The sequence below is a fragment of the Oncorhynchus nerka genome, unplaced genomic scaffold (assembly GCF_034236695.1).
Source record: "Oncorhynchus nerka isolate Pitt River unplaced genomic scaffold, Oner_Uvic_2.0 unplaced_scaffold_1255, whole genome shotgun sequence".
Lineage (NCBI taxonomy): Eukaryota > Metazoa > Chordata > Actinopteri > Salmoniformes > Salmonidae > Oncorhynchus > Oncorhynchus nerka.
In genome coordinates, this window is record NW_027040090.1 from 48,477 (window position 1) to 75,207 (window position 26,731).

General features: G+C 43.5%; 1 pseudogene; it reads right to left on the minus strand.

The window, feature by feature from the left end:
* The window catches only part of LOC135569033 (uncharacterized), a 66,234-nt pseudogene that overhangs the window by 15,963 nt on the left and 23,540 nt on the right, over window positions 1–26,731 (minus strand).

The following is a 26,731-nucleotide window of genomic DNA, read 5'->3' on the forward strand; positions in this document are numbered from 1 at the left end:
AGGTAATGTAGTAGATGCAATAACTGTGATATAGTAGAGGTAATGTAGTACATGTAATAACTGTGATGTAGTAAATGTGATGTAGGAGATGTAATGTGTTAGTAGTAGATGTTGCAACTATAATATAGCAGAGGTAATGTAGTAGATGTAGTAACTGTGATGTAGTAGAGGTAATGTAGTAGATGTAATAACTGTGATGTAGTAGAGGTAATGTAGTATATGTAGTAACTGTGATGTAGTAGAGGTAATGTAGTAGATGTAATAAATGTGATGTAGTAGAGGTAATGTAGTATATGTAGTAACTGTGATGTAGTAGAGGTAATGTAGAAGATGTAGTAACGGTGATGTAGTAGAGATAATGTAGTAGATGTAATAACTGTGATGTAGTAACTGTGATGTAGTAGATGTAATGTGTTAGTAGTAGATGTTGCAACTATAATGTAGTAGAGGTAATGTAGTATATGTAGTAACTGTGATGTAGTAGAGGTAATGTAGTAGATGTAGTAACTGTGATGTAGTAGAGGTAATGTAGTATATGTAGTAACTGTGATGTAGTAGAGGTAATGTAGTAGATGTAATAACTGTGATGTAGTAGAGGTAATGTAGTATATGTAGTAACTGTGATGTAGTAGAGGTAATGTGTTAGTAGTAGATGTTGCAACTATAATGTAGTAGAGGTAATGTAGTATATGTAGTAACTGTGATGTAGTAGATGTAATGTAGCAGATGTAATAACTGTGATGTAGTGGAGGTAATGTAGTATATGTAGTAACTGTGATGTAGTAGAGGTAATGTAGTAGATGTAATAACTGTGATGTAGTAGAGGTAATGTAGTATATGTAGTAACTGTGATGTAGTAGAGGTAATGTAGTACATGTAATAATTGTGATGTAGTAGAGAGAATGTATTAGATATAGTAACAGTGATGTAGTAGAGGTAATGTAGTAGATGCAATAACTGTGATATAGTAGAGGTAATGTAGTACATGTAATAACTGTGATGTAGTAAATGTGATGTAGGAGATGTAATGTGTTAGTAGTAGATGTTGCAACTATAATATAGCAGAGGTAATGTAGTAGATGTAGTAACTGTGATGTAGTAGAGGTAATGTAGTAGATGTAATAACTGTGATGTAGTAGAGGTAATGTAGAAGATGTAGTAACGGTGATGTAGTAGAGATAATGTAGTAGATGTAATAACTGTGATGTAGTAACTGTGATGTAGTAGATGTAATGTGTTAGTAGTAGATGTTGCAACTATAATATAGCAGAGGTAATGTAGTAGATGTAGTAACTGTGATGTAGTAGAGGTAATGTAGTAGATGTAATAACTGTGATGTAGTAACTGTGATGTAGTAGATGTAATGTGTTAGTAGTAGATGTTGCAACTATAATGTAGTAGAGGTAAGGTATTAGTATTCAATGTAGTAACTGTGATGTAGTAGAGGCAATGTAGTAGATGTAGTAACTGTGATGTAGTAGATGTATTAACTGTGATGTAGTAGAGGTAATGTAGTAGATGTAGTAACTGTGATGTAGTAGATGTAATGTGTTAGTAGTAGATGTTGCAACTATAATGTAGTAGAGGTAATGTAGTAGATGTAGTAACTGTGATGTAGTAGATGTAATGTAGCAGATGTAATAACTGTGATGTAGTGGAGGTAATGTAGTAGATGTAGTAACTGTGATGTAGTAGAGGTAATGTAGTAGATGTAGTAACTGTGATGTAGTAGAGGTAATGTAGTACATGTAATAACTGTGATGTAGTAGAGGTAATGTAGTACATGTAATAATTGTGATGTAGTAGAGAGAATGTAGTAGATGTAGTAACTGTGATGTAGTAGAGGTAATGTAGTATATGTAGTAACTGTGATGTAGTAGAGGTAATGTAGTATATGTAGTAACTGTGATGTAGTAGAGGTAATGTAGTACATGTAATAATTGTGATGTAGTAGAGAGAATGTATTAGATATAGTAACAGTGATGTAGTAGAGGTAATGTAGTAGATGCAATAACTGTGATATAGTAGAGGTAATGTAGTACATGTAATAACTGTGATGTAGTAAATGTGATGTAGGAGATGTAATGTGTTAGTAGTAGATGTTGCAACTATAATATAGCAGAGGTAATGTAGTAGATGTAGTAACTGTGATGTAGTAGAGGTAATGTAGTAGATGTAATAACTGTGATGTAGTAGAGGTAATGTAGTATATGTAGTAACTGTGATGTAGTAGAGGTAATGTAGTATATGTAGTAACTGTGATGTAGTAGAGGTAATGTAGAAGATGTAGTAACGGTGATGTAGTAGAGATAATGTAGTAGATGTAATAACTGTGATGTAGTAACTGTGATGTAGTAGATGTAATGTGTTAGTAGTAGATGTTGCAACTATAATGTAGTAGAGGTAATGTAGTATATGTAGTAACTGTGATGTAGTAGAGGTAATGTAGTAGATGTAGTAACTGTGATGTAGTAGAGGTAATGTAGTATATGTAGTAACTGTGATGTAGTAGAGGTAATGTAGTAGATGTAATAACTGTGATGTAGTAGAGGTAATGTAGTATATGTAGTAACTGTGATGTAGTAGAGGTAATGTGTTAGTAGTAGATGTTGCAACTATAATGTAGTAGAGGTAATGTAGTATATGTAGTAACTGTGATGTAGCAGATGTAATGTAGCAGATGTAATAACTGTGATGTAGTGGAGGTAATGTAGTATATGTAGTAACTGTGATGTAGTAGAGGTAATGTAGTAGATGTAATAACTGTGATGTAGTAGAGGTAATGTAGTATATGTAGTAACTGTGATGTAGTAGAGGTAATGTAGTACATGTAATAATTGTGATGTAGTAGAGAATGTATTAGATATAGTAACAGTGATGTAGTAGAGGTAATGTAGTAGATGCAATAACTGTGATATAGTAGAGGTAATGTAGTACATGTAATAACTGTGATGTAGTAAATGTGATGTAGGAGATGTAATGTGTTAGTAGTAGATGTTGCAACTATAATATAGCAGAGGTAATGTAGTAGATGTAGTAACTGTGATGTAGTAGAGGTAATGTAGTAGATGTAATAACTGTGATGTAGTAGAGGTAATGTAGAAGATGTAGTAACGGTGATGTAGTAGAGATAATGTAGTAGATGTAATAACTGTGATGTAGTAACTGTGATGTAGTAGATGTAATGTGTTAGTAGTAGATGTTGCAACTATAATATAGCAGAGGTAATGTAGTAGATGTAGTAACTGTGATGTAGTAGAGGTAATGTAGTAGATGTAATAACTGTGATGTAGTAACTGTGATGTAGTAGATGTAATGTGTTAGTAGTAGATGTTGCAACTATAATGTAGTAGAGGTAAGGTATTAGTATTCAATGTAGTAACTGTGATGTAGTAGAGGCAATGTAGTAGATGTAGTAACTGTGATGTAGTAGATGTATTAACTGTGATGTAGTAGAGGTAATGTAGTAGATGTAGTAACCATGATGTAGTAGATGTAGTAACTGTGATGTAGTAGAGGTAATGTAGTAGATGTAGTAAACATGATGTAGTAGAGGCAATGTAGTAGATGTAGTAACTGTGCTTTAGTAGAGGTCATGTATTAGTAGTAGATATAGTAACCATGATGTAGTAGAGGTAATGTAGTAGTAGTTGATGTAGCAACCATAATGTAGTAGAGGTAATGTAGTAGTAGCAGATGTGGTATGTAGTAGAGGTAATGTAGTAGGTGTAGAAACCATGATGTAGTAGAGGTAATGTAGTAGATGTAGTAACCATGATGTAGTAGATGTAGTAACCATGATGTAGTAGATGTAGTAACCATGATGTAGTAGAGGTAATGTGTTAGTAGTAGATGTTGCAACTATAATGTAGTAGAGGTAATGGAGTAGATGTAGTAACCATGATGTAGTAGAGGTAATGTACTATATGTAGTAACCATGATGTAGTAGAGGTAGTGTAGTAGATGTAGTAACCATGATGTAGTAGAGGGTAATGTAGTAGATGTAGTAACCATGATGTAGTAGAGGTAATGTATTAAAGTATATGTAGTAAACATGATGTAGTAGAGGTAATGTGTTAGTAGTAGACGTTGCAACTATAATGTAGTAGAGGCAATGTAATAGATGTAGTGACCATGATGTAGTAGAGGTAATATAGTAGATGTAACCATGCTGTAGTAGAGGTAATGTATTAGTAGTAGATGTAGTAACTGTGATGTTGTAGAGGTAATGTAGTAGATGTAGTAACTGTGATGTAGTGTGACATTGTGTATGAAATAGTAGAGGTAATGTAGTAGTGTAGTTCTGCCCATAAGGTAATGTGGTAGTGTAGTTCTGACCGTGACTTTGTGTGTGATATAGTAGAGGTAATGTAGTAGTGTAGTTCTGACCCTAAGGTAATGTGGTAGTGTAGTTCTGACCCTAAGGTAATGTAGTAGTGTAGGTCTGACCCTAAGGTAATGTAGTAGTGTAGTTCTGACCCTAAGGTAATGTAGTAGTGTAGTTCTGAACATGACTTTGTGTCTGATATAGTAGAGGTAATGTAGTAGTGTAGTTCTGCCCATAAGGTAATGTGGTAGTGTAGTTCTGACCGTGACTTTGTGTCTGATATAGTAGAGGTAATGTAGTAGTGTAGTTCTGAACGTGACTTTGTGTGTGATATAGTAGAGGTAATGTAGTAGTGTAGTTCTGACCCTAAGGTAATGTAGTAGTGTAGCTCTGGCCGTGACTTTGTGTGTGATATAGTAGAGGTAATGTAGTACTGTAGTTCTGACCCTAAGGTAATGTAGTAGTGTAGTTCTGACCGTGTCTTTGTGTGTGATATAGTAGAGGTAATGTAGTAGTGTAGTTCTGACCCTAAGGTAATGTGGTAGTGTAGTTCTGACCGTGACTTTGTGTGTGATATAGTAGAGGTAATGTAGTAGTGTAGTTCTGAACGTGACTTTGTGTGTGATATAGTAGAGGTAATGTAGTAGTGTAGTTCTGACCCTAAGGTAATGTGGTAGTGTAGTTCTGACCGTGACTTTGTGTGTCATATAGTAGAGGTAATGTAGTAGTGTAGTTCTGCCCATAAGGTAATGTGGTAGTGTAGTTCTGACCGTGACTTTGTGTCTGATATAGTAGAGGTAATGTAGTAGTGTAGTTCTGACCCTAAGGTAATGTAGTAGTGTAGTTCTGAACGTGACTTTGTGTCTGATATAGTAGAGGTAATGTAGTAGTGTAGTTCTGACCCTAAGGTAATGTAGTAGTGTAGTTCTGACCGTGACTTTGTGTGTGATATAGTAGAGGTAATGTAGTAGTGTAGTTCTGACCCTAAGGTAATGTAGTAGTGTAGTTCTGACCCTAAGGTAATGTGGTAGTGTAGTTCTGACCCTAAGGTAATGTAGTAGTGTAGTTCTGACCCTAAGGTAGTGTAGTAGTGTAGTTCTGAACATGACTTTGTGTCTGATATAGTAGAGGTAATGTAGTAGTGTAGTTCTGCCCATAAGGTAATGTGGTAGTGTAGTTCTGACCGTGACTTTGTGTCTGATATAGTAGAGGTAATGTAGTAGTGTAGTTCTGACCCTAAGGTAATGTAGTAGTGTAGTTCTGAACGTGACTTTGTGTCTGATATAGTAGAGGTAATGTAGTAGTGTAGTTCTGACCCTAAGGTAATGTAGTAGTGTAGTTCTGACCGTAACTTTGTGTGTGATATAGTAGAGGTAATGTAGTAGTGTAGTTCTGACCCTAAGGTAATGCAGTAGTGTAGTTCTGACCCTAAGGTAATGTGGCAGTGTAGTTCTGACCTAAGGTAATGTAGTAGTGTAGTTCTGACCCTAAGGTAATGTAGTAGTGTAGTTCTGACCCTAAGGTAATGTAGTAGTGTAGTTCTGACCGTGACTTTGTGTGTGATGGCCTTCTTGAGTCCTCAGGGAGATCTGGAGCAGCTCAGCTACCACTCTGATCTCCTGATCACTGACCACCGTCGCCACCTCCTGGCCTTCAGCCTGTTTTACAACAGGGTTAGGGTTATTGGGTTAGGGGTCAGGGTTATAGGGTTATAGGGTTAGGGTTATAGGGTTAGGGTTAGGGTTATAGGGTTAGGGTCAGGGTTATAGGGTTAGGGTTAGGGTCAGGGTTATTGGGTTAGGGTTAGGGTTATAGGGTTAGGGTCAGGGTTATTGGGTTAGGGTCAGGGTTATAGGGTTAGGGTCAGGGTTATTGGGTTAGGGTTATAGGGTTAGGGTTAGGGTTATTGGGTCAGGGTTATAGGGTTGGGGTCAGTGTTATTGGGTTAGGGTCAGGGTTATTGGGTTAGGTCAGGGGTTATTGGGTTAGGGTCAGGGTTATTGGGTTAGGGTCAGGGTTATTGGGTCAGGGTTATAGGGTTAGGGTCAGGGTTATTGGGTTAGGGTCAGTGTTATTGGGTTAGGGTCAGTGTTATTGGGTTAGGGTCAGTGTTATTGGGTTAGGGTCAGGGTTATTGGGTTAGGGTCAGGGTTATTGGGTTAGGGTCAGGGTTATTGGGTTAGGGTCAGGGTTATTGGGTCAGGGTTATAGGGTTGGGGTTAGGGTTATTGGGTTAGGGTTAGGGTTATAGGGTTAGGGTCAGGGTTATTGGGTTAGGGTCAGGGTTATTGGGTTAGGGTTATAGGGTTAGGGTCAGTGTTATTGGGTTAGGGTCAGGGTTATAGGGTTAGGGTCAGGGTTATTGGGTTAGGGTTATAGGGTTAGGGTTAGGGTTATAGGGTTAGGGTTATAAGGTTATAGGGTTAGGGTCAGTGTTATTGGGTTAGGGTCAGGGTTATTGGGTTAGGGTTATAGGGTTAGGGTTATAAGGTTATAGGGTTAGTGTTAGGGTTAGGGTCAGGGTTATAGGGTTAGGGTCAGGGTTATTGGGTTAGGGTTATAGGGTTAGGGTTAGGGTTAGGGTTATTGGGTTAGGGTCAGTGTTATTGGGTTAGGGTCAGGGTTATAGGGTTAGGGTCAGTGTTATTGGGTTAGGGTCAGGGTTATTGGGTCAGGGTTATTGGGTTAGGGTCAGGGTTATAGGGTTAGGGTCAGTGTTATTGGGTTAGGGTCAGGGTTATAGGGTTAGGGTTATGGTTATAGGGTTAGGGTTATAAGGTTATAGGGTTAGGGTTAGGGTTATAAGGTCAGGGTTAGCAGCCTGTTTTACAGGAACACAGTCGAATACATGATATACCATAAACATACTATTATTATATGTTATATACATTAAATACACTATATACTGTATATTATACTGCCTTATAAAACACACTGTTCTATACATTAAATACACTATATACTGTATATTATACTGCAGTGTTAAAACACACTGTTCTATACATTAAATACACTATATACTGTATATTATACTGCCATATAAAAACACACTGTTATATACATTAAATACACTATATACTGTATATTATACTGCCTTATAAAACACACTGTTCTATACATTAAATACACTATATACTGTATATTATACTGCCTTATAAAACACACTGTTATATACATTAAATACACTATATACTGTATATTATACTGCAGTGTTAAAACACACTGTTATATACATTAAATACACTATATACTGTATATTATACTGCCTTATAAAACACACTGTTCTATACATTAAATACACTATATACTGTATATTATACTGCCATATAAAACACACTGTTCTATACATTAAATACACTATATACTGTATATTATACTGCCTTATAAAACACACTGTTCTATACATTAAATACACTATATACTGTATATTATACTGCCTTATAAAAACACACTGTTATATACATTAAATACACTATATACTGTATATTATACTGCAGTGTTAAAACACACTGTTATATACATTAAATACACTATATACTGTATATTATACTGCCATATAAAAACACACTGTTCTATACATTAAATACACTATATACTGTATATTATACTGCCTTATAAAACACACTGTTCTATACATTAAATACACTATATACTGTATATTATACTGCAGTGTTAAAACACACTGTTATATACATTAAATACACTATATACTGTATATTATACTGCCTTATAAAACACACTGTTATATACATTAAATACACTATATACTGTATATTATACTGCAGTGTTAAAACACACTGTTATATACATTAAATACACTATATACTGTATATTATACTGCCTTATAAAACACACTGTTATATACATTAAATACACTATATACTGTATATTATACTGCAGTGTTAAAACACACTGCTATATACATTAAATACACTATATACTGTATATTATACTGCAGTGTTAAAACACACTGTTATATACATTAAATACACTATATACTGTATATTATACTGCAGTGTTAAAACACACTGTTATATACATTAAATACACTATATACTGTATATTATACTGCCTTATAAAACACACTGTTATATACATTAAATACACTATATACTGTATATTATACTGCCTTATAAAACACACTGTTCTATACATTAAATACACTATATACTGTATATTATACTGCCTTATAAAAACACACTGTTATATACATTAAATACACTATATACTGTATATTATACTGCAGTGTTAAAACACACTGTTATATACATTAAATACACTATATACTGTATATTATACTGCCTTATAAAACACACTGTTCTATACATTAAATACACTATATACTGTATATTATACTGCCTTATAAAACACACTGTTCTATACATTAAATACACTATATACTGTATATTATACTGCAGTGTTAAAACACACTGTTATATACATTAAATACACTATATACTGTATATTATACTGCAGTGTTAAAACACACTGTTCTATACATTAAATACACTATATACTGTATATTATACTGCCTTATAAAACACACAGTGGGTTAGGGCTTAGAAGTTAGAGGTTAGGGGTTAAGGGTTAAAGGTTAGAGGTTACGGGTTAGGGGTTAGAGGTTAGAGGTAGAGGTTAGGGGTTAAAGGTTAGGGGTTAGGGGTTAGAGGTTAGGGGTTAGGGGTTAGAGGTTAGGGGTTAGAGGTTAGAGGTTAGAGGTTAGGGGTTAGAGGTTAGGGGTTAGAGGTTAGAGGTTAGGGGTTAGAGGTTAGGGGTTAGAGGTTAGGGGTTAGGGGTTAGAGGTTAGAGGTTATAGTACCTGGTATGGCTGGAAGTAAACATTCCCCAGGTGTAGAACGGAGGACAGTAGTCTACAGATGGGTTAGGGGTTAGAGGTTAGGGGTTAGAGGTTAGGGGTTAGAGGTTAGGGGTTAGGGGTTAGATATTAGAGGTTAGGGGTTAGAGGTTAGGGGTTAGAGGTTAGAGGTTAGGGGTTAGGGGTTAGAGGTTAGGGGTTAGAGGTTAGGGGTTAGAGGTTAGGGGTTAGAATTTAGAGGTTAGAGGTTAGGGGTTAGATATTAGAGGTTAGAGGTTAGGGGTTAGAGGTTAGAGGTTAGAGGTTAGGGGTTAGGGGTTAGAGGTTAGGGGTTAGATGTTAGAGGTTAGGGGTTAGAGGTTAGAGGTTATAGTACCTGGTATGGCTGGAAGTAAACATTCCCCAGGTGTAGTACGGAGGACAGTAGTCTACAGATGGGTTAGGGGTTAGGGGGTTAGAGGTTAGGGGTTAAAGGTTAGCGGTTAGAGGTTAGGGGTAGAGGTTAGGGGTTAGGGGTTAGAGGTTAGAGGTTAGGGGTTAGGGGTTAGGGGTTAAAGGTTAGCGGTTAGGGGTTAGAGGTTAGGGGTAGAGGTTAGGGGTTAGGGGTTAGAGGTTAGAGGTTAGGGGTTAGAGGTTAGAGGTTAGAGGTTAGGGGTTAGGGGTTAGGGGTTAGGGGTTAAGGTTAGCGGTTAGGGGTTAGAGGTTAGGGGTAGAGGTTAGGGGTTAGAGGTTAGCGGTTAGGGGTTAGAGGTTAGCGGTTAGGGGTTAGAGGTTAGCGGTTAGGGGTTAGAGGTTAGGGGTTAGAGGTTAGCGGTTAGGGGTTAGAGGTTAGGGGTTAGAGGTTAGCGGTTAGGGGTTAGAGGTTAGGGGTTAGAGGTTAGAGGTTAGTGGTTAGGGGTTAGGGGTTAGAGGTTAGAGGTTAGAGGTTATAGTACCTGGTATGGCTGGAAGTAAACATTCCTCAGGTGTAGTACGGAGGACAGTAGTCTACAGATGGGTTAGGGGTTAGGGGTTAGGGGTTAGAGGTTAGGGGTTAGAGGTTAGAGGTTAGGGGTTAGAGGTTAGGGGTTAGGGGTTAGAGGTTAGGGGTTAGAGGTTAGGGGTTAGGGGTTAGGGGTTAGAGGTTAGGGGTTAGAGGTTAGGGGTTAGAGGTTAGCGGTTAGGGGTTAGAGGTTAGGGGTTAGAGGTTAGCGGTTAGGGGTTAGAGGTTAGGGGTTAGAGGTTAGGGGTTAGGGGTTAGAGGTTAGGGGTTAGGGGTTAGATATTAGAGGTTAGGGGTTAGAGGATGAGGTTAGAGGTTAGGGGTTAGGGGTTAGGGGTTAGAGGTTAGGGGTTAAAGGTTAGAGGTTTGAGGTTAGAGGTTAGAAGTTAGAGGTTAGGGGTTAGGGGTTAGAGGTTATAGTACCTGGTATTGCTGGAAGTAAACATTCCCCAGGTGTAGTACGGAGGACAGTAGTCTACAGATGGGTTAGGGGTTAGGGTTAGGGGAGGTTAGGGGTTAAAGGTTAGCGGTTAGGGGTTAGAGGTTAGGGGTTAGGGGTTAGAGGTTAGAGGTTAGGGGTTAGGGGTTAGGGGTTAGAGCGTTAAGGTTAGCGGTTAGGGGTTAGAGGTTAGGGGGTAGAGGTTAGGGGTTAGGGGTTAGAGGTTAGAGGTTAGGGGTTAGAGGTTAGAGGTTGGAGGTTAGGGGTTAGGGGTTAGGGGTTAAAGGTTAGCGGTTAGGGGTTAGAGGTTAGGGGTAGAGGTTAGGGGTTAGAGGTTAGGGTTAGAGGTTCCAGGGGTTAGGGGTTAGAGGTTAGGGGTTACAGGTTAGGGGTTAGAGGTTAGCGGTTAGGGGTTAGAGGTTAGGGGTTAGAGGTTAGCGGTTAGGGGTTAGAGGTTAGAGGTTAGCGGTTAGGGGTTAGAGGTTAGCGGTTAGGGGTTAGAGGTTAGGGGTTAGAGGTTAGAGATTAGGGGTTAGAGGTTATAGTACCTGGTATGGCTGGAAGTAAACATTCCCCAGGTGTAGTACGGAGGACAGTAGTCTACAGATGGGTTAGGGGTTAGGGGTTAGAGGTTAGGGGTTAAAGGTTAGGGGTTAGAGGTTAGAGGTTAGTGGTTAGGGGTTAGAGGTTAGGGGTTAGAGGTTAGAGGTTAGGGGTTAGAGGTTAGCGGTTAGGGGTTAGAGGTTAGGGGTTAGAGGTTAGCGGTTAGGGGTTAGAGGTTAGGGGTTAGAGGTTAGAGGTTAGTGGTTAGGGGTTATAGTACCTGGTATGGCTGGAAGTAAACATTCCCCAGGTGTAGTACGGAGGACAGTAGTCGACAGATGCCGTTCTGCTCATCAGGACTGAAACGCAGGATGTCCATGGCACTCTGCACACGACGGAAATCTGCTCCATCATCCTTCCCCTCTATCGCACAGTCACCACCCTGGTACAGAGGGACACACCGAGGGAGACATTCTGGTGTAAATATTGGGGGGGGGGAACGAGAATTAGACGGAGGGTCCGGGTTGTTCTCCCCTGGATCCTTTAAAAGAAAACACATTTTAAATGCATTTCTGCCATTATACACAGTTTGACTTGACCCATCATGCCTCTCTTCAGGGATACGTGACCCATCATGCCTCTCTTCAGGGATACGTGACCCATCATGCCTCTCTTCAGGGATACGTGACCCATCATGCCTCTCTTCAGGGATACGTGACCCATCATGCCTCTCTTCAGGGATACGTGACCCGTCATGCCTCTCTTCTACGTGACCCATCATGCCTCTCTTCAGGGATACGTGACCCATCATGCCTCTCTTCAGGGATACGTGACCCATCATGCCTCTCTTCAGGGATACGTGACCCATCATGCCTCTCTTCAGGGATACGTGACCCATCATGCCTCTCTTCAGGGGATACGTGACCCATCATGCCTCTCTTCAGGGATACGTGACCCATCATGCCTCTCTTCAGGGACCACGTGACCCATCATGCCTCTCTTCAGGGATACGTGACCCATCATGCCTCTCTTCAGGGATACGTGACCCATCATGCCTCTCTTCAGGGATACGTGACCCATCATGCCTCTCTTCAGGGATACGTGACCCATCATGCCTCTCTTCAGGGATACGTGACCCATCATGCCTCTCTTCAGGGATACGTGACCCATCATGCCTCTCTTCAGGGATACGTGACCCATCTCTTCAGGGCGTGACCCATCATGCCTCTCTTCAGGGATACGTGACCCATCATGCCTCTCTTCAGGGATACGTGACCCATCATGCCTCTCTTCAGGGATACGTGACCCATCATGCCTCTCTTCAGGGATACGTGACCCATCATGCCTCTCTTCAGGGATACGTGACCCATCATGCCTCTCTTCAGGGATACGTGACCCATCATGCCTCTCTTCAGGGATACGTGACCCATCATGCCCTCTCTTCAGGGATACGTGACCCATCATGCCTCTCTTCAGGGATACGTGACCCATCATGCCTCTCTTCAGGGATTGGGATATGCCACACCATTCGTGACCCATCATGCCTCTCTTCAGGGATCGTGACCCATCATGCCTCTCTTCAGGGATCGTGACCCATCATGCCTCTCTTCAGGGATACGTGACCCATCATGCCTCTCTTCAGGGATACGTGACCCATCATGCCTCTCTTCAGGGATACGTGACCCATCATGCCTCTCTTCAGGGATACGTGACCCATCATGCCTCTCTTCAGGGATACGTGATCCATCAGGCCTAACTTCAGGGATACGTGACCCATCATGCCTCTCTTCAGGGATATTTTGTGAGGTATACGGAGGGGTATTTTGAAAACAATATACGTGGAAGGATAAGTAGAAAGGCACCTCAACCACCCAAAAAATAAAATATACATTATTTTAGGAAAAAAAGCGAACTTTCTGTTGTTGGGGTGCGACCCACACCATTCTGTTGTTGGGGGTATGACCCTCACCATTCTGTTGTTGGGATTCGACCCACACCATTCTGTTTTTGGGGGTACGACCCTCACCATTCTGTTGTTGGGGTACGACCCACACTATTCTGTTGTTGGGATACGACCCACACCATTCTGTTGTTGGGGGTACGACCCACACCATTCTGTTGTTGGGGGTACGACCCACACCATTCTGTTGTTGGGATACGCCCCACACCATTCTGTTGTTGGGGTGCGACCCACACCATTCTGTTGTTGGGGGTACGACCCACACCATTCTGTGGTTGGGATACGCCCCACACCATTCTGTTGTTGGGGTACGACCCACACCATTCTGTTGTTGGGGTACGCCCCACACCATTCTGTTGTTGGGATACGACCCACACCATTCTGTTGTTGGGGTGCGACCCACAAAATCAAATCAAATCAAATCAAATCAAATTTTATTTGTCACATACACATGGTTAGCAGATGTTAATGCGAGTGTAGCGAAATGCTTGTGCTTCTAGTTCCGACAATGCAGTGATAACCAACAAGTAATCTAACTAACAATTCCAAAACTACTGTCTTATACACAGTGTAAGGGGATAAGGAATATGTACATAAGGATATATGAATGAGTGATGGAACAGAGCAGCATACAGTAGATGGTATCGAGTACAGTATATACATATGAGATGAGTATGTAGACAAAGTAAACAAAGTGGCATAGTTAAAGTGGCTAGTGACATAAGAATGCAGTCGATGATCTAGAGTACAGTATATACATATGCATATGAGATGAATAATGTAGGGTAAGTAACATTATATAAGGTAGCATTGTTTAAAGTGGCTAGTGATATATTTACATCATTTCCCATTATTAAAGTGGCTGGAGTTGGGTCAGTGTCAATGACAGTGTGTTGGCAGCAGCCACTCAATGTTAGTGGTGGCTGTTTAACAGTCTGATGGCCTTGAGATAGAAGCTGTTTTTCAGTCTCTCGGTCCCAGCTTTGATGCACCTGTACTGACCTCGCCTTCTGGATGATAGCGGGGTGAACAGGCAGTGGTTCGGGTGGTTGATGTCCTTGATGATCTTTATGGCCTTCCTGTAACATCGGGTGGTGTAGGTGTCCTGGAGGGCAGGTAGTTTGCCCCGGTGATGCGTTGTGCAGACCTCACTACCCTCTGGAGAGCCTTACGGTTGAGGCGGAGCAGTTGCCGTACCAGGCGGTGATACAGCCCGCCAGGATGCTCTCGATTGTGCATCTGTAGAAGTTTGTGAGTGCTTTTGGTGACAAGCCGAATTTCTTCAGCCTCCTGAGGTTGAAGAGGCGCTGCTGCGCCTTCTTCACGACGCTGTCAGTGTGAGTGGACCAATTCAGTTTGTCTGTGATGTGTATGCCGAGGAACTTAAAACTTGCTACCCTCTCCACTACTGATCCATCGATGTGGATAGGGGGGTGTTCCCTCTGCTGTTTCCTGAAGTCCACAATCATCTCCTTAGTTTTGTTGACGTTGAGTGTGAGGTTATTTTCCTGACACCACACTCCGTTGGGGCCCTCATCTCCTCCCTGTAGGCCGTCTCGTCGTTGTTGGTAATCAAGCCTACCACTGTTGTGTCGTCCCAAACTTGATGATTGAGTTGGAGGCGTGCATGGACCCACACGCAGTCGTGGGTGAACAGGAGTACAGGAGTTGGGGCTCAGAACGCACCCTTGTGGGGCCCCGTGTTGAGGATCAGCGGGAGGAGATGTTGTTGCCTACCCTCACCACCTGGGGCGGCCCGTCAGGAAGTCCAGAACCCAGTTGCACAGGGCGGGGTCGAGACCCAGGGTCTCGAGCTTGATGACGAGCTTGGAGGGTACTATGGTGTTGAATGCCGAGCTGTAGTCGATGAACAGCATTCTCACATAGGTATTCCTCTTGTCCAGGTGGGTTAGGGCAGTGTGCAGTGTGGTTGAGATTGCATCGTCTGTGGACCTATTTGGGCGGTAAGCAGGTGGAGTGGGTCTAGGGTGTCAGGTAGGGTGGAGGTGATATGGTCCTTGACTAGTCTCTCAAAGCACTTCATGATGACGGAAGTGAGTGCTACGGGCGGTAGTCGTTTAGCTCAGTTACCTTAGCTTTCTTGGGAACAGGAACAATGGTGGCCCTCTTGAAGCATGTGGGAACAGCAGACTGGTATAGGGATTGATTGAATATGTCCGTAAACACACCGGCCAGCTGGTCTGCGCATGCTCTGAGGGCGCGGCTGGGGATGCCGTCTGGGCCTGCAGCCTTGCGTTGTTGGGTTAACACGTTTAAATGTCTTACTCACCTCGGCTGCAGTGAAGGAGAGACCGCATGTTTTCGTTGCAGGCCGTGTCAGTGGCAATGTATTGTCCTCAAAGCGGCAAAAAAAGTTATTTAGTCTGCCTGGGAGCAAGACATCCTGGTCCGTGACTGGGCTGGGTTTCTTCTTGTAGTCCGTGATTGACTGTAGACCCTGCCACATGCCTCTTGTGTCTGAGCCATTGAATTGAGATTCCACTTTGTCTCTGTACTGACGCTTAGCTTGTTTAATAGCCTTGCGGAGGGAATAGCTGCATTGTTTATATTCGGACATATTACCAGACACCTTGCCCTGATTAAAAGCAGTGGTTCGCGCTTTCAGTTTCACGCCCACGAATGCTGCCATCAATCCACGGTTTCTGGTTTGGGAATGTTTTTATCGTTGCTATGGGAACGACATCTTGGGACGCACGTTCTAATGAACTCGCACACCGAATCAGCGTATTCGTCAATATTTCCATCTGACGCAATGAAACATGTCCCAGTCCACGTGATGGAAGCAGTCTTGGAGTGTGGAGTCAGCTTGGTCTGACCAGCGTTGGACAGACCTCAGCGTGGTTGGGAGCCTCTTGTTTTAGTTTCTGCCTGTAGGCAGGGATCAACAAAATGGAGTCGTGGTCAGCTTTTCCGAAATTCTGGGGCGGGGCAGGGCCTTATATGCGTCGCGGAAGTTAGAGTAACAATGATCCAAGGTTTTACCACCCCTGGTTTGCGCCCCCACAATCGATATGCTGGTAAAATTTGGGGAGTCTTGTTTTCAGATTAGCTTTGTTAAAATCCCCAGCTACAATGAATGCAGCCTCCGGATAAATGGTTTCCAGTTTGCAAAGAGTTAAATAAAGTTCGTTCAGAGCCATCGATGTGTCTGCTTGGGGGGGGGATATATCGGCTGTGATTATAATCGAGGAGAATTCTCTTGGAAGATAATGCGGTCTACATTTGATTGTGAGGAATTCTAAATCAGGTGAACAGAAGGATTTGAGTTCCTGTATGTTTCCTTCATCACACCATGTCTCGTTAGTCATGAGGCATACGCCCCCGCCACTCTTCTTACCAGAAAGATGTTTGTTTCTGTCGGCGCGATGCGTGGAGAAACCCGTTGGCTGCACCGCGTCGGATAGCGTCTTCCCAGTAAGCCATGTTTCTGTGAAGCAGAGAACGTTGCAGTCTCTGATGTCCCTCTGGAATGCTACCCTTGCTCGGATTTCGTCAACCTTGTTGTCAAGAGACTGGACATTGGCAAGAAGAATGCTGGGGAGTGGGTGCGCGATGTGCCCTTTTCGGAGTCTGACCAGAACACCGCCTCGTTTCCCTCTTTTTTCGGAGTCGTTTCCTTGGGTCGCTGCATGCGATCCATTCCGTTGTCCTGTTTGTAAGGCAGAACACCGGATCCACGTGGTTGGAAAACATATTCTTGGTCGTACTGATGGTGAGTTGGCGCTGATCTTATATTCAGTAGTTCTTCTCGACTGTATGTAATGAAACCTAAGATGACCTGGGGTACTAATGTAAGAAATAACACGTAAAAAAACTAAAAACTGCATAGTTTCCTAGGAATGCGAAGCGAGGCGGCCATCTCAGTCGGCGCCGGATGGCCCCAACCATTCTGTTGTTGGGGTACGACCCACACCATTCTGTGGTTGAAGTACGACCCACGCCATTCTGTGGTTGGGGTACGCCCACACCATTCTGTTGTTGGGGTACGATCCACACCATTCTGTGGTTGAGGTACGCCCACACCATTCTGTTGTTGGGATACGCCCACACCATTCTGTGGTTGGGGTATGACCCACAACATTCTGTTGTTGGGATACGACCCACACCATTCTGTTGTTGGGGTACGCCCCACACAATTCTGTTGTTGGGGTACGCCCCACACCATTCTGTTGTTGGGGTGCGACCCACACCATTCTGTTGTTGGGGTACGACCCACACCATTCTGTGGTTGAAGTACGACCCACGCCATTCTGTGGTTGGGGTACGCCCACACCATTCTGTTGTTGGGGTACGATCCACACCATTCTGTGGTTGAGGTACGCCCACACCATTCTGTTGTTGGGATACGCCCACACCATTCTGTGGTTGGGGTATGACCCACAACATTCTGTTGTTGGGATACGACCCACACCATTCTGTTGTTGGGGTACGCCCCACACCATTCTGTTGTTGGGGTACGCCCACACCATTCTGTTGTTGGGATACGCCCCACACCATTCTGTTGTTGGGATACGACCCACACCATTCTGTTGTTGGGGTACGACCCACACAATTCTGTGGTTGGGATACGACCCACACCATTCTGTTGTTGGGGTACGCCCCACAACATTCTGTTGTTGGGATACGCCCACACCATTCTGTTGTTGGGGTACGCCCCACACCATTCTGTTGTTGGGGTATGACCCACACCATTCTGTTGTTGGGGTACGACCCACACCATTCTGTTGACCCGACCAAATTCACATAGGTATGTGTGTTATAGATCTGTCATTCTCATTGAAAGCCAGTTTAAGGAGAGGTAGATCTGTTCTATGTGTTATAGATCTATCATTCTCATTGAAAGCCAGTCTAAGAAGAGATAGATCTGTTCTATGTGTTATAGATCTGTCATTCTCATTGAAAGCCAGTCTAAGGAGAGGTAGATCTGTTCTATGTGTTATAGATGTATCATTCTCATTGAAAGCCCATCTAAGAAGAGGTAGATCTGTTCTATGTGTTATAGATCTGTCATCCTCATTGAAAGCCCATCTAAGAAGAGATAGATCTGTTCTATGTGTTATAGATCTGTCATTCTCATTGAAAGCCCATCTAAGAAGAGATAGATCTGTTCTATGTGTCATAGATGTGTCATTCTCATTGAAAGCCAGTCTAAAATGTGGTATAATCTGTTCTATGTGCGCAATATCTATGCTTCCCGGTCTTAACATTTAGTTTTTGCGTCTTTTACATTGGGTTACATTCTAAAACAACAATATTTGTTTGATTATTATATATTATATATATTTCACAGCAGTTTAGAACACTAGACTTGGAGGACGAATCAACCTATTCTGTGTGTGTGTGTGTGTGTGTGTACACTAGACTGTCCTCGTTTTGTCACATAAACCCGAAATTGGGCAAACTATTTTATCAACCAGGAAATGGAGGTGTGATTTCTGAACGTTGCACCTTTAAAGACATGATTGGAGGACGAATCGACCTATTCTGTGTGTGTGTCTGTGTGTGTGTGTGTGTGTGTGTGTGTGTGTGTGTGTGTGTGTGTGTGTATACCTGGTTAAGGTAAAAGTATGTCTCCGCCTCTTGCAGGTAAAGAGAGCGTTTTTGGTGAGGCTCCAGACCAGACAGCATCTCATAGAAGATGTGGTAGTTTCTCTCGGATTTACCCTGAACACACACAGACACACACACACACACACACACACACACACACACACACACACACACACACACACACACACACACACACACACATATAGGATAGAAGATATAGAAGATACAGTACAACATAGCTGGGGTTGGAACTGGTCCAGGGAACAGAACAGAAAACGGGAAAATAAGGAACAGAAACAGAACCCGGAACGAAAGTGATCTATACTGTTCTGGAACAGAACCGTTATTTAAAAATATGGGAACCAGTTAATAAAGTTATTTTACGTTTCGGGGCATGTCAAGTTTTCACTCTGTTCCTCAGAAACGTCTTTAAATAAATAAAATAAATAAAATAAATAAATAAAATAATAAATAAATAAATACCTGGTTAAATAAAAAAAACGTCTGCTCAACATCTTTACCGGTGGAGGCTACCTGCCCCTCCCCTCTCCGAACCATCATAGCTGAAGCCCCTCTACGTCAACAACTTACTGAGCTACAGCTGGCCCTTTCCACGTCAACAACTCACTGAGCTACAGCTGGCCCTCTCCACCTCAACAGGTCACTGAGCTACAGCTGGCCCTCTCCTTATCAACAACTCACTGAGCTACAGCTGGCCCTCTCCTTATCAACAACTCACTGAGCTACAGCTGGCCCTCTCCACGTCAACAACTTACTGAGCTACAGCTGGCCCTCTCCTTATCAACAACTCACTGAGCTACAGCTGGCCCTCTCCTTATCAACAACTCACTGTTCTACAGCTGGCCCTCTCCTTATCAACAACTCACTGAGCTACAGCTGGCCCTCTCCTTATCAACAACTCACTGAGCTACAGCTGGCCCTCTCCTTATCAACAACTCACTGTTCTACAGCTGGCCCTCTCCTTATCAACAACTCACTGAGCTACAGCTGGCCCTCTCCTTATCAACAACTCACTGAGCTACAGCTGGCCCTCTCCTTATCAACAACTCACTGAGCTACAGCTGGCCCTCTCCTTATCAACAACTCACTGAGCTACAGCTGGCCCTCTCCTTATCAACAACTCACTGAGCTACAGCTGGCCCTCTCCACCTCAACAACTCACTGAGCTACAGCTGGCCCTCTCCAAGTCAAAAACTCACTGAGCTACAGCTGGCCCTCTCCTTATCAACAACTCACTGAGCTACAGCTGGCCCTCTCCTTATCAACAACTCACTGAGCTACAGCTGGCCCTCTCCTTATCAACAACTCACTGAGCTACAGCTGGCCCTCTCCTTATCAACAACTCACTGAGCTACAGCTGGCCCTCTCCTTATCAACAACTCACTGAGCTACAGCTGGCCCTCTCCACCTCAACAAGTCACTGAGCTACAGCTGGCCCTCTCCTTATCAACAACTCATTGAGCTACAGCTGGCCCTCTCCTTATCAACAACTCACTGAGCTACAGCTGGCCCTCTCCACCTCAACAACTCACTGAGCTACAGCTGGCCCTCTCCACGTCAAAAACTCACTGAGCTACAGCTGGCCCTCTCCTTATCAACAACTCACTGAGCTACAGCTGGCCCTCTCCTTATCAACAACTCACTGAGCTACAGCTGGCCCTCTCCTTATCAACAACTCACTGAGCTACAGCTGGCCCTCTCCTTATCAACAACTCACTGAGCTACAGCTGGCCCTCTCCTTATCAACAACTCACTGAGCTACAGCTGGCCCTCTCCTTATCAACAACTCACTGAGCTACAGCTGGCCCTCTCCACCTCAACAAGTCACTGAGCTACAGCTGGCCCTCTCCTTATCAACAACTCATTGAGCTACAGCTGGCCCTCTCCTTATCAACAACTCACTGAGCTACAGCTGGCCCTCTCCACCTCAACAACTCACTGAGCTACAGCTGGCCCTCTCCTTATCAACAACTCACTGAGCTACAGCTGGCCCTCTCCTTATCAACAACTCACTGAGCTACAGCTGGCCCTCTCCACCTCAACAACTCACTGAGCTACAGCTGGCCCTCTCCTTATCAACAACTCACTGAGCTACAGCTGGCCCTCTCCTTATCAACAACTCACTGAGCTACAGCTGGCCCTCTCCTTATCAACAACTCACTGTTCTACAGCTGGCCCTCTCCTCATCAACAACTCACTGAGCTACAGCTGGCCCTCTCCTTATCAACAACTCACTGAGCTACAGCTGGCCCTCTCCTCATCAACAACTCACTGAGCTACAGCTGGCCCTCTCCTCATCAACAACTCACTGAGCTACAGCTGGCCCTCTCCTTATCAACAACTCACTGAGCTACAGCTGGCCCTCTCCACCTCAACAACTCACTGAGCTACAGCTGGCCCTCTCCTTATCACAACTCACTGAGCTACAGCTGGCCCTCTCCTTATCAACAACTCACTGAGCTACAGCTGGCCCTCTCCTTATCAACAACTCACTGAGCTACAGCTGGCCCTCTCCTTATCAACAACTCACTGAGCTACAGCTGGCCCTCTCCTTATCAACAACTCACTGAGCTACAGCTGGCCCTCTCCTTATCAACAATTCACTGAGCTACAGCTGGCCCTCTCCACCTCAACAACTCACTGAGCTACAGCTGGCCCTCTCCTTATCAACAACTCACTGAGCTACAGCTGGCCCTCTCCTTATCAACAACTCACTGTTCTACAGCTGGCCCTCTCCTTATCAACAACTCACTGAGCTACAGCTGGCCCTCTCCTTATCAACAACTCACTGAGCTACAGCTGGCCCTCTCTTATCAACAACTCACTGAGCTACAGCTGGCCCTCTCCTTATCAACAACTCACTGAGCTACAGCTGGCCCTCTCCTTATCAACAACTCACTGAGCTACAGCTGGCCCTCTCCTTATCAACAACTCACTGAGCTACAGCTGGCCCTCTCCTTATCAACAACTCACTGAGCTACAGCTGGCCCTCTCCTTATCAACAACTCACTGAGCTACAGCTGGCCCTCTCCACCTCAACAAGTCACTGAGCTACAGCTGGCCCTCTCCTTATCAACAACTCACTGAGCTACAGCTGGCCCTCTCCACCTCAACAACTCACTGAGCTACAGCTGGCCCTCTCCTTATCAACAACTCATTGAGCTACAGCTGGCCCTCTTCACCTCAACAACTCACTGAGCTACAGCTGGCCCTCTCCACGTCAACAACTCACTGAGCTACAGCTGGCCCTCTCCTTATCAACAACTCACTGAGCTACAGCTGGCCCTCTCCTTATCAACAACTCACTGAGCTACAGCTGGCCCTCTCCACCTCAACAACTCACTGAGCTACAGCTGGCCCTCTCCTTATCAACAACTCACTGAGCTACAGCTGGCCCTCTCCACCTCAACAACTCACTGAGCTACAGCTGGCCCTCTCCACCTCAACAACTCACTGATCTACAGCTGGCCCTCTCCTTATCAACAACTCACTGAGCTACAGCTGGCCCTCTCCACCTCAACAACTCACTGAGCTACAGCTGGCCCTCTCCACCTCAACAACTCACTGAGCTACAGCTGGCCCTCTCCTTATCAACAACTCACTGAGCTACAGCTGGCCCTCTCCTTATCAACAACTCACTGAGCTACAGCTGGCCCTCTCCTTATCAACAACTCACTGAGCTACAGCTGGCCCTTTCCTTATCAACAACTCACTGAGCTACAGCTGGCCCTCTCCACCTCAACAACTCACTGAGCTACAGCTGGCCCTCTCCTTATCAACAACTCACTGAGCTACAGCTGGCCCTCTCCTTATCAACAACTCACTGAGCTACAGCTGGCCCTCTCCTTATCAACAACTCACTGAGCTACAGCTGGCCCTCTCCTTATCAACAACTCACTGAGCTACAGCTGGCCCTCTCCTTATCAACAACTCACTGAGCTACAGCTGGCCCTCTCCTTATCAACAACTCACTGAGCTACAGCTGGCCCTCTCCTCATCAACAACTCACTGAGCTACAGCTGGCCCTCTCCACGTCAACAACTCACTGAGCTACAGCTGGCCCTCTCCTTATCAACAACTCACTGAGCTACAGCTGGCCCTCTCCTTATCAACAACTCACTGAGCTGTGGTCTGTGTGTGTGTACAGCTGGCCCTCACCTCAACAACTCACTGAGCTACAGCTGGACTTCTCCATCAGATCACTGAGATGTTATGGCCCTCTCCTTATCAACAACTCACTGAGCTACAGCTGGCCCACTCCATCAACAACTCACTGAGCTACAGCTGGCCCTCTCCTTATCAACAACTCACTGACGCAGCACGCACCTCAACAACTCACTGCACGCACAGCACCCTCTCCATCAACAACTCACTGAGAGACAGGGGCACTCTCCACACAACAACTCACTGAAACACACAGCTGGCCCTCTCCTTATCAACAACTCACACTACACTGAGCACACACACACTTATCAACAACTCACTGAGTTCAGCTTGTCTCTCAGTGTTATCAACAACTCATTAATAAGTCACGTATGACTGAGCATTATGGGAGTTCAGCTCGACACCGTGTCTTATCAACAACTCACTGAGCTACCTGTCCAACGTCATCAACAACTCACTGAGCTACAGCTGGCCCTCGCCCTGTTCAACACTCACTGAGCTACAGCTGGCCCTCTAACAACAACTCACTGACCACAGCTGGTTGGTGGTAACTCATTGAGCTACAGCTGGCCCTCTCCTTAGTCATTGGGCTGGACTGAGCTACAGCTGGATCTCCTAATCAAAACTCACTGAGCACGTGGCCCTCTCCATCAACAACTCACTGAGCTACAGCTGGCCCTCTCCTCACCTCAGCAACTCACTGAGCTACAGCTGGCCCTCTCCTTATCAACAACTCACTGAGCTACAGTGGCCCTAACTAGGGTATCAGACAACTCACTGGTAACAGCTGGGGTATCAACAACTCACTGAGCTAACAGGGGCCCTCTCCACCAACAACAGAGTCTCCCCTCAACAACTCACTGATATAAGCTGGCCCTCTCATGAATACATTTGATTGACTGATTGACTGCTGGTAACAAATTAACGTAAAACACTACTGACTCCTCATCAGCCTGGTTCCTCTCAGGTTTATAGGTGTTGTAATGTGAATCACTACTCACTGAGCTCATAGCCTGGCCCTCTAGGGTTCATAGGTGATGTAATGTCAACAACTCACTAGCTCACTGGCCCTCTAGCCTGGTTCCCTCTAGGGTTTATAGGTGTTGTAATGTGAATACACTACTCACTCCTCATAGACTGGTCGGACTCTCAGGTTTTATAGGTGATTCAATGTAAATACACACTCACTCCTCATAGCCTGGTTCCTCTCAGGTTTATAGGTGTTGCAACAAATACACTACTCACTCCTCATAGCCTGGTTCCTCTCTACATAGGTGATGTAACAAATACACTACTCACTCCTCATAGCCTGGTTCCTCTCTAGGGTTTATAGGTGTTGTAATGTGAATACACTACTCACTCCTCATAGCCTGGTTCCTCTCTAGGTTTATAGGTGATGTAATGTGAATACACTACTCACTCCTCATAGCCTGGTTCCCCTCTAGGTTTATAGGTGTTGTAATGTAAGTACACTACTCACTCCTCATAGCCTGGTTCCTATCTAGGGTTTATAGGTGTTGTAATGTGAATACACTACTCACTCCTCATAGCCTGGTTCCTCTCTAGGTTTATAGGTGTTGTAATGTAAATACACTACTCACTCCTCATAGCCTGGTTCCCCTCTAGGTTTATAGGTGTTGTAATGTAAATACAACTCACTCCTCATAGCCTGGTTCCCCTCTAGGTTGGTAATAGGTGTTGACAATGTGAATACACTACTCCTCCTCATAGCCTGGTTCCTCTCTAGGTTTATAGGTGATGTAATGTAAATACACTACTCACTCCTCATAGCCTGGTTCCTCTCTAGGTTTATAGGTGTTGTAATGTAAATACACTACTCACTCCTCATAGCCTGGTTCCTCTCTAGGTTTATAGGTGTTGTAATGTGAATACACTACTCACTCCTCATAGCCTGGTTCCCCTCTAGGTTTATAGGTGTTGTAATGTAAATACACTACTCACTCCTCATAGCCTGGTTCCTCTCTAGGTTTATAGGTGTTGTAATGTAAATACACTACTCACTCCTCATAGCCTGGTTCCTCTCTAGGTTTATAGGTGTTGTAATGTGAATACACTACTCACTCCTCATAGCCTGGTTCCTCTCTAGGTTTATAGGTGTTGTAATGCTTCTACCTGATTGGCTGATTGACTGATTGGCAACGTACTAATGTAAGCGCAGTACTCACTCCTCCAGAAATATCTCCACATATTTCCCGAAGCGGCTAGAGTTGTCATTCCGGACCGTTTTGGCATTCCCAAAGGATTCCAACAGGGGCGTGGCCTCCAGGATCTGTTACCGTGACAACCAATCAGTTACCAAGAGTAGTTACTAGGGTTGCTAACAGTAGTTACTAAGGGGAACAACAACCAACAACCACAACAAAAGCTACAGACTCATTACCTCAATCTGGGGGGGTGTCAGAGGCGGAGGGAGAGAGAGAGAGAGATAACAGTTAGGGTAATAACAGGAAGTTATGGTCAGTATGTTTACATGTACACCTGCTGTGTAATGTTGTGTTTACCTGCTGTGTTTACCTGTTGTGTTTACCTGCTGTGTAATGTTGTGTTTACCTGTTGTGTTTACCTGTTGTGTTTACCTGTTGTGTTTACCTGTTGTGTAATGTTGTGTTTACCTGTTGTGTTTACCTGTTGTGTAATGTTGTGTTTACCTGTTGTGTAATGTTGTGTTTACCTGTTGTGTTTACCTGTTGTGTTTACCTGTTGTGTAATGTTGTGTTTACCTGTTGTGTTTACCTGTTGTGTAATGTTGTGTTTACCTGTTGTGTAATGTTGTGTTTCCCTGTTGTGTAATGTTGTGTTTACCTGTTGTGTTTCCCTGTTGTGTAATGTTGTGTTTACCTGTTGTGTTTACCTGTTGTGTTTACCTGTTGTGTAATGTTGTGTTCACCTGTTGTGTTTTATTGTTGTGTAATGTTGTGTTTACCTGTTGTGTAATGTTGTGTTTACCTGTTGTGTTTACCTGTTGTATAATGTTGTGTTTACCTGTTGTGTTTACCTGTTGTGTAATGTTGTGTTTACCTGCTGTGTAATGTTGTGTTTACCTGCTGTGTAATGTTGTGTTTACCTGTTGTGTAATGTTGTGTTTACCTGTTGTGTTTACCTGTTGTGTTTAGCTGTTGTGTAATGTTGTGTTTACCTGTTGTGTTTACCTGTTGTGTAATGTTGTGTTTACCTGTTGTGTAATGTTGTGTTTACCTGTTGTGTTTACCTGTTGTGTAATGTTGTGTTTACCTGCTGTGTAATGTTGTGTTTACCTGTTGTGTAATGTTGTGTTTACCTGTTGTGTAATGTTGTGTTTACCTGTTGTGTTTACCTGTTGTGTTTACCTGTTGTGTAATGTTGTGTTTACCTGTTGTGTTTACCTGTTGTGTAATGTTGTGTTTACCTGTTGTGTAATGTTGTGTTTACCTGCTGTGTAATGTTGTGTTTACCTGTTGTGTAATGTTGTGTTTACCTGTTGTGTTTACCTGCTGTGTAATGTTGTGTTTACCTGTTGTGTTTACCTGTTGTGTAATGTTGTGTTTACCTGTTGTGTTTACCTGTTGTGTAATGTTGTGTTTACCTGTTGTGTAATGTTGTGTTTACCTGTTGTGTTTACCTGTTGTGTTTACCTGTTGTGTTTACCTGTTGTGTAATGTTGTGTTTCCCTGTTGTGTAATGTTGTGTTTACCTGTTGTGTTTACCTGTTGTGTTTACCTTTTGTGTAATGTTGTGTTTACCTGTTGTGTTTACCTGTTGTGTAATGTTGTGTTCACCTGTTGTGTTTTATTGTTGTGTAATGTTGTGTTTACCTGTTGTGTAATGTTGTGTTTACCTGTTGTGTTTACCTGTTGTATAATGTTGTGTTTACCTGTTGTGTTTACCTGTTGTGTAATGTTGTGTTTACC